Genomic DNA, 8,536 nt, shown 5'->3' on the forward strand with positions numbered 1-8,536 from the left:
TGGTTTATTAAACACCTGAGCAGCTCTAACTATAAGCTTTATCAAAGAGGAAGGTTTTAAGTTTAACTTTAAATTTAGAGAGGGTATCTGCCTCCCTGACACAAACTGGGAGCTGGTTCCAGAGGAGAGGTGCCTGGTGGCTGAAGGCTCTGCCTCCCATTCTACTTTAACAGACTCTGGGAACCACAAGTAGTCCTGCGTTTACAGAGCCGAGTGATCTATTGGGATGATATGAAACTATGAGCTCTGTAAGATATGATGGAGATTGATTATTAGGGGCTTTGTAGGTTAGGAGCAGGATTTTGAATTATATTCTAAATTTTACAGGAAGCCAATGCAGAGATGCTAACAATGGAGAAATATGATCTCTTTTTCTAGTTCCTGTCAGAACTCGTGCTGCGGCATTTTCGATTAACTGGAGGCTTTTCACAGACTTATTGGGGCATCCTAGCAGTAATGAATTACAGTAGTCTAGTAGAGAAGTAACAAATGCATGGACTAGTTTTTCAGCATCCTTTTGAGATAGGATGTTTCTAATGTTCTTGATATTGCGCAGGTGAAAGAAGGCTGTCCTAGAGACTTGTTTAATGTGTAAGTCAAAGGACTTGTCCTGGTCAAAAGTAACTCCAAGATTTCTCACAGTAGAGCATCCAAGGTAACTACAGGTATATGATCAGATGATGTTTCTCTGAGGTGATTAGGGCCGAGTCAGTTTTTTCTGAATTTAGAAGTAAAAAATTGTAAGTCATCCAGCCTTTTATGTCTTTAAGACAGTCCTGAAGTTTGTCTACCTGATTAGTTTCATCTGGCTTTATAGATAAATACAGCTGGGTATTATCAGTAGCAATGGAACATGATGTGGTGATTTCTTATAATATTGCCTAAAGGAAGCATATATGAAGTGAAAAGTATCGGTCCCAGTACAGAACCTTGTGGTACTCCATGTCTCACTTTTGTATGGATGGAAGATTTGTTGTTAACGTTAACAAACTGAAATCTATCCGATAAGTAGGACTTAAACCATTCTAGTGCTGTTTTTTAATCCCAATGTGTTCTAGTCTCTGTAACAGAATTTTGTGATCTATGGTATCAAATGCAGCACTAAGATCTAAAAGAACAAGAATAGAAACATGTCCACTGTCTGAGGCCATGAGAAGGCCGTTGGTAACCTTCAGTAGTGCTGTTTCTGTACTATGATGTTTTCTAAACCCGGAATGAAAGTCTTCAACCAGACTATTCCTGTGTAAATAGTCACATAACTGGTTGGCAACAGTTTTTTCAAGGATTTTAGAGATAAAGGAGAGGTTTGATATGGGTCTATAGTTAGCTAAGATATCTGGGTCTAGAGCCGGTTTTTATGAGCTGAGGTTTAACTACTGCCACCTTAAAGGCCATTGGTACATAGCCTGTTAATATAGATAAATTGATCTGATCTAATATGGAACTTTTAATTACAAGGTAATACATCGTTAAATAGCCTTGATTGAATAAGATCTAAAAGACAGGTTGATGGCTTGGATGAAGTTACTAGTGAAGTCAGCTCAGCCAGATCTATAGGGGAGAAGCATTCTAAATATTAATTAGGCGATACTGTTGGTTCAGAGGCTACTGTACTGGACAGTGTTTCTGTGCTATTAGTCGGAAGAAACTGCTACAATTTTTTCACTGATGGTAATAATTTTATTAGTAAAGAAGCTCATGAAATCATTGCTACTAAGAGTATGAGGAACAGGCTGTTCAGTAGAGCTTTTACTCTCTGTCAGCCTGGCTAAAGTGCTGAAGAGGAACCTGGGGTTGTTTTTATTTTCCTCTATTAGTGAAGAATAATAATTGTTTCTGGCATTTTGGAGGGCTTTCTTATATGTAATTAAACTATTTTCCAGTTTAGGTGAGAATCATCTAGACTATTGGAACGCCACTTCCTTTCAAACCTGCGTGACGTCTGTTTTAAAGGACGTGTCTGTGCATTAAACCATGGAACTATCCTCCTCTGTTTGACTGTCTTCTTTTTCAGAGGGGTGATAGTGTCAAGTGTGGAATGTAGTGAGGCTGCTGCACTATCAACATCATCAATTTGTGTGGGAGCAAGGTTTTGATAACTATCCTGCACTGTATCCACATAAGGCAGTGGAGTAAATAAAGAAGGAACTTTTTCTTTAAATTTACTTAGAGTTTTCTGATAGACACCTGCTGTAATAGAACTTTTCTCCAGATTCAGTAAGTTCATAAACGAGAATTCAAATGTAACTAAGTAGTGATCGGACAGAGGGTTTTAAGGGAAATACTATTAGATTGTCAATGTCTATGCCATATGTCAGAACAAGGTCGAGGGTGTGATTAAAACCGTAAGTGGGTTTGTTTACATGTTGAGTAAAACCAATTGAGTCTATGAGCGAATTAATGGCAAAACTAAGACTGTCGTTGGCAACATCCACATGAATGTTGAAATCACCCACTATAATTACTTTATCTGTGCTAAGCACCAACTCAGATAAAAATTAAGAGTAAGGGCCTGGTGGTCGATATACAACGAGTAGAATAACAGTTTTTTGGCATTTCCAGCTTGGGTGTAAGAGGCTAAGATTTAGGCTTCGAATGAGTTAAAACTATGTTTAGGTTGAGGGTTGAGCAATAAGTCTGATTGGAAGATTGCTGCTACTCCTCCTCCTCGGCCTGTGGTCCGAGGAATATGAGTATTATTATAAGAGGGAGGTGTTGCTTCATTTAAACTAACATATTCTTCTGACTGTAGCCAGGTTTCAGTCATATAGAATAAATCAATGTGGTGATCAGTTATCAGATCATTCGCTAACAAAGATTTAGATGGGAGTGACCTAATATTTAATAATCCACATTTTTTTGTCCTATTTTTAGGTTCATTTATAGGATTTGTGCTGATCTTTATAAGATTTGTGTGGATAACATCTCTTTTATTTACCTTTGGATTAGATAGTTGAAGTGGTCGTGGGGCTGAAACAGTTTCTATGGGGTATTGTAAGGGGGGCTGTTGTAATAATAGCGCAGAGAAGCGTGTAAGACTGCAACTCTGCTTCCTGGTCCCAACTCTGAAATGTCACGGGTTTGACTGTCTAGGTAACCGAGTCAGGTTCCTACAAATGAGAGCTGCCCCATCCAAGGTTGGATGAATGCCGTCTCGCCGCATCAGACCAGGAATTCTCCAAAAGGTGCTCCAGTTATCTATGAAGCCCACATTGTTATCTGGACACCACCTCGACAACCAGTGGTTTAGTGATGATGTACTGCTGAACATGTCATCACTGTTCAAGTTGGGCAGGGGTCCAAAGAAATCTACAGAGTCTGACATTGCTTTTGCATAAGTAGACACTGAATCAATGTTCATCTTCGTGACCTCCGATTGGCGTAATCGGGTGTCGTTACTGCCGACGTGAATAATAATTTTACCATATCTACATTTATCTTTAGCGAGCAGTTTTAAGTGGGATTAAACGTTGCCTAGCGGTAGACGATGAATTAATTAAACGTCGCCTGTTCTGGCCCCTGGGATACAGACTGTGGTCGCTGCTTTTGCTAACTTCACGTTCCTCAGAACAGAGTCGCCCATGATCAGAGTTGTTTCCTTCAGTTTAGGACTATGCCTCTTATTGTGGACAGTCACCCAGCCGCCCTGTCCTCCCGGCTGCTCGGGAGCTGCTGGGGGGGCTGAAGAAGCTACACTGGAGGGGCTCGCACCAACTAGCAGGGGCTGGCTAACAGTATCAGCTAACGACTTACTCTCCATGGTGCAGAGCTGCGCTTCTCACCCCTGATTTCCACTGGATGCGGAACGGCTGCGAAACGGCGACGGAGCCTATAGGTGGCAATTAAAGTCAATGTGCGTATTTCCACTGACTCCGCACGGCTCCGTCACAGCTCCGACGCTCCGCAGCCCTCCGGAGCAGATACGCAGGGCTTCTATTTTTGCCGGACGCCGGAGCACACATGCTGCAATTCAGCACAAAACAGGTCGTGCGGGACAGGAAGTCGAGCACAGAAACAAAAATAAAACATACTTTAACTGTCAAAATAAAATACACCATGCTCACAGCGGATCATATTCCCCTGCGCTACACCTTGAAAACGTCATAATGGGCGGAGACAGCCCTGAAGTCAATAGGTCAGAGGTTTTCACCGACCAGTTCACCCCGTTGACACCATGGATGAGGAGATGCTGATTATTCAAGTCCAAAATCACCAAATCATTTATGATGGAAATAACTTGTTGGTTTGTGATTCTCTTTATAGAAACTACACCCTGTTATATCGCGCGATCAAAGGTGAATTCGCGAGATCTCATGGGTCCTCGTGACGTCATGGCCGCACCGCAGCGCACCACTGTGGCGGAGGCAGTGGGGACTGGCGGACGGCGAAACACGCAACCGATACGCTGCGCCGCCGTTTCGCAGCCGTTCCACATCCAGTGGAAATCCAGGGTAACAGACTGAGCCTCGCCTCCATCCTGGCAAACAAACTACACTTACTACAAGTATCACAATCGCTAAAGGAGGCAGAGGAGTAACTAAACATGGAGCACACAGGAGAGGAAGAAGCCATTGTTAGCTGCTAAAGGTAACTAGCTAAGCTACGGTGCGGAGCGCTGATAAGAGTGTGTCAACCGCTGTGAGTTAGCGAGGGAGTCACTAAAAGAGGAAGAGAGCTGTGAGTGTTTAGACTAAACAAGGGAGTTTAGTTGTCCCAATAGTTAGAGGAAACCGCACTATTAAAGAGAGACGAGGAGGAGCGGTGGATGAACACAGTTCACAGAAGCGACAACAACCGGAAGTGACACAATACGTTACCGCATCAGACTTGGCAATCAGACTCAGAGGTGGGGTCTGATTCATGTAAATTTATTTATTTTATATATTTTTGTTGATGACCTGTCTTTAGGCAGGGGGTTGGGGGTATCCTGTGGCATTTCTTTATTCCCTTTTTATTGTTTTTGTGATTTTTTTTTGGGATGTCCTACACCTTGGTGATTAGGTTTATGTGCTGATTAATGTGTAAGAAGGTGTATGTGTAAAAACCAATGAATACAACATTGGAAAAAAAAATGAGGCATATCTATAGTAGACTTTAAATCCTGAATCTAAGCAATCTTTTTCTATGCATTTATGTGAGGTCTACCAGTCAGTATTGTAGGACAATTCAGATGCCTACCTGTCCTCAAACTCAAAATTAGTTTAACGAGGGGTGTACCATTCATCTCTCTTTAGTATGCTACACTCTACTGTATCTATTCCTTTGACTATATTTTGCCTCTATAACGTATTTGCCTTCCTCTCACGAGGTGCCTGCCTCATTCAGTCTTTTTCTCTTGTCTTACCTCCTCTTTGGTATGCAGTACCTTAACTCTGTAAGCCAACATACCTAATGAGCAATCGGATGGACAGACTATCTTTGGACGCCGAACACTGTGAACCTGTCGATCTATGTAGCGAACCGGAAGTCTCCTCAATATTGAGGTCTTATATAAATACTTCTGCTTAAGACATCCACGGTTTCCGTCTTCCTGAATCAGCATTCACTCCATCAATTATTCCATTTCAATAGTGTTCTAAGTCTTGCTTTAAGCATTGTACCAAAAAATCAGTGTCACATTAAATCACATTCTGGCTCCTCTGCTTCTTTGCTGTGGTTGTGTTCTTGCCCAAGCATTTACCTTGGTGGTAATAATATTTTCTTTTAATAATGTAAATTATTGTAGATGGTATCAATGGTGGTGTCTGGCCTTGGTTTTGGATCAAAATTAAATCGGCAACACTGCTTCCAGCACTGGCACTGAATGTTAGCAATGGGCACTATAAAATCATCCAATATGAAAATTATTTCTACAGATACTAGTCTACCCTATTCCAGTACTTATCTACCACAGAGTCCTCTATATTGACCCTTTTCCATATGATCTCTGCCTTTTCACATTTTTTCTCTTATTATCCATTACATACTGTAGGTTTGTGGGGACTGGAATGAAGAAGCCATATATTTTCTGAAATCAGCATCCCTACATGTATGACAGCCATTCCATTCCAGTGTCTGTTGAATTCCAACACAAGCACACCTCATTCTACTTTATGAGGTACTGATTAGATGATCACCTAAACCAAATCTTATTTAACGAGGAAAAGTATAAGAAAACACTGCTGTGGTTATCACTATCCTCTTGCAATAGGAACAGCTGGATGGCAAAAACAGTGCTAATAATACCTCAAAAGTAATTGGAATCAAAAAACAACTATTGACCATGCCGAAAGAGTTGAAAAAAAAGTTTTGAGTGAGGAAAAGAAGGGTTCAATTGTGGCTTTACTGGCAGTGGGATACAGTGAGTGTCAGGTTGCTCCATCCTTAAAATTTAAAAGACCGCGGTTCATAAGAACAAGGTCAAGCAGCAGACATTGGGGACAACAAAGCTACAGACTGCTAGAGGGCGAAAAGGACTCTCCACTGACCGGGATGACCGTCAACTCATTCGAATGTCACTCAGCAACCGTAGGATGACATCAAGTGACCTACAAAAATAATTGCAAATGGCAATTGGGTTGAAGTGCACAGCGAGAACGGTTCGAAACAGGCTCCTAGGGGCAGGACTCAAGTCGTGTAAAGCTAGAAAAAAGCCCTTCATAAATGAGAAGCAAAGAAGTGCCAGGCTGAGGTTTGCAAAAGACCATAAGGATTGGACCATAGATGACTGAAGTAAGGTCATCTTCTCTGATAAGTCCAATTTTCAGCTTTGCCCAACACCTGGTCGTCTAATGGTTAGACGGAGACCTGGAGAGGCCTACAAGCCACAGTGTCAGGCAGCCACTGTGAAATTTGGTGGAGGATCGGTGATGATCTGGGGTGCTTCAGCAAGGCTGGAATCGGGCAGATTTGTCTTTGTGAAGGACGCATGAATCAAGCCATGTACAATGTTATCCTGGAAGAAAACTTGCTTCTTTCTGCACTGAAAATGTTCCAAAACTCTGAGGATTGGTTTTTCCAGCAGGACCTTGCTCCATGCTACACAGCAGTGTAGCATGGAGTAAATCATGGTGTGGATGAAGGACGCCAAGATCAAGACCCTGTCATGACCAGCCCAATCTCCAGACATGAACTCCATTGAAAAACTTTTGAATGTGATCAAGAGGAAGATAGATGGTCACAACCCATCAAACAAAGCTGAGCTTCTGGATTTTTTCCGCCAGGAGTGGCATAAAGTCACCCAACAGCAATGTGAAAGACTGGTGGAGAGCATGCCAAGACGCATGAAAGCTGTGATTGACAATCAGGGTTATTCCACCAAATATTGATTCCTGAACTCTTCCTAAATTAAAACATTAGTATTGTGTTGTTTATAAATGAATATGAAATTGTTTTCTTTGCATTATTTGAGGTCTGAAAACACTGTGTCTTTTTTGTTATTTTGACCATTTGTCATTTTCTGCAAATGAATGCTCTAAATGATAATATTTTTATTTAGAAATTGGGAGAAATGTTGTCAGTAGTTGATAGAATGAAACAAAACTGTTCATTTTACTCAAACACATGCCTTTTGATAGTAACATCAGAGAAACTGAGAATTTTGCAGTGGTCTCTTAATTTATTCCAGAGCTGTATATTAAGAGTGACTAAAGTCTACAGATTTGTTCACCTGCAAGTAATGTCCTCTTTACAACACTTGGGTGCTGCATGTAAAAGGATCTCCCTGAAACATGTATTTAACATGGAACTTTAATGAGGGCGAAGGGTTTGAAGACATGACCACAGTGTTCTCTGTGTGTGTGTGTGTGTGTGTGTGTGTGTGTGTGTGTGTGTGTGTGTGTGTGTGTGTGTGTGTGTGCGCAAGAGAGGGAGAGAGAGATAGAGGGAGAGACAGGAGAGGAGGAAAGTGAGTCTTCTTGATGCATAAATGAACAAATCATGCAAAATTTATTGTCAGGGGAAAATCTGACATGACTGTCAAGGGACAGGAGATGAGGAAGGATGAGAGAGTTGTGGAGTGGGATGGGAGGGAGATGAAGAGGAATGGATGAAGGATGATGTGTGTGGAAAAAGCAGAAGAGGATGGGTGAAGGAGGAAGACCAGGAGGATGGGTGGAATAGATAATATATATAAGTGCAAGAGATGGGAAGAGAGCAGAGTTGACCTGCTTGAGAGGGGAACAGAGGAAATGTCTGAAAGTATGGTGTCACAGCAGAATGCTTACATGGTGTAATGGAAAATTGTAACCTTCTCATGTATGTCTGTACTTAGTCATTTGAACATCGATAACAAAAAACATGATGTACCAGACAGTTGCTGTCTGTGGTTTTCACTTCTGCCGTGTCCCAGTCAGCTGCCGTCTGTGGGTTTCGCTTCTGCAGTGGAGAGCAAACAACGACAAAAATGACGAAAACCTTCTGTGTGATGCAGATAACTAACTTGTTCACCCAGCTTCACTTTGTGCATGTTGTTTCTCCCTCTTGCAAGATCAAGAAAACCAGTGCTTGTGTTCCAGATTGACAGACTGAGTCTTAATTGCACAGACAAGCTTAGATA

This window comes from Scophthalmus maximus, chromosome 9, assembly GCF_022379125.1.
Source record: "Scophthalmus maximus strain ysfricsl-2021 chromosome 9, ASM2237912v1, whole genome shotgun sequence".
Classification (NCBI taxonomy): domain Eukaryota; kingdom Metazoa; phylum Chordata; class Actinopteri; order Pleuronectiformes; family Scophthalmidae; genus Scophthalmus; species Scophthalmus maximus.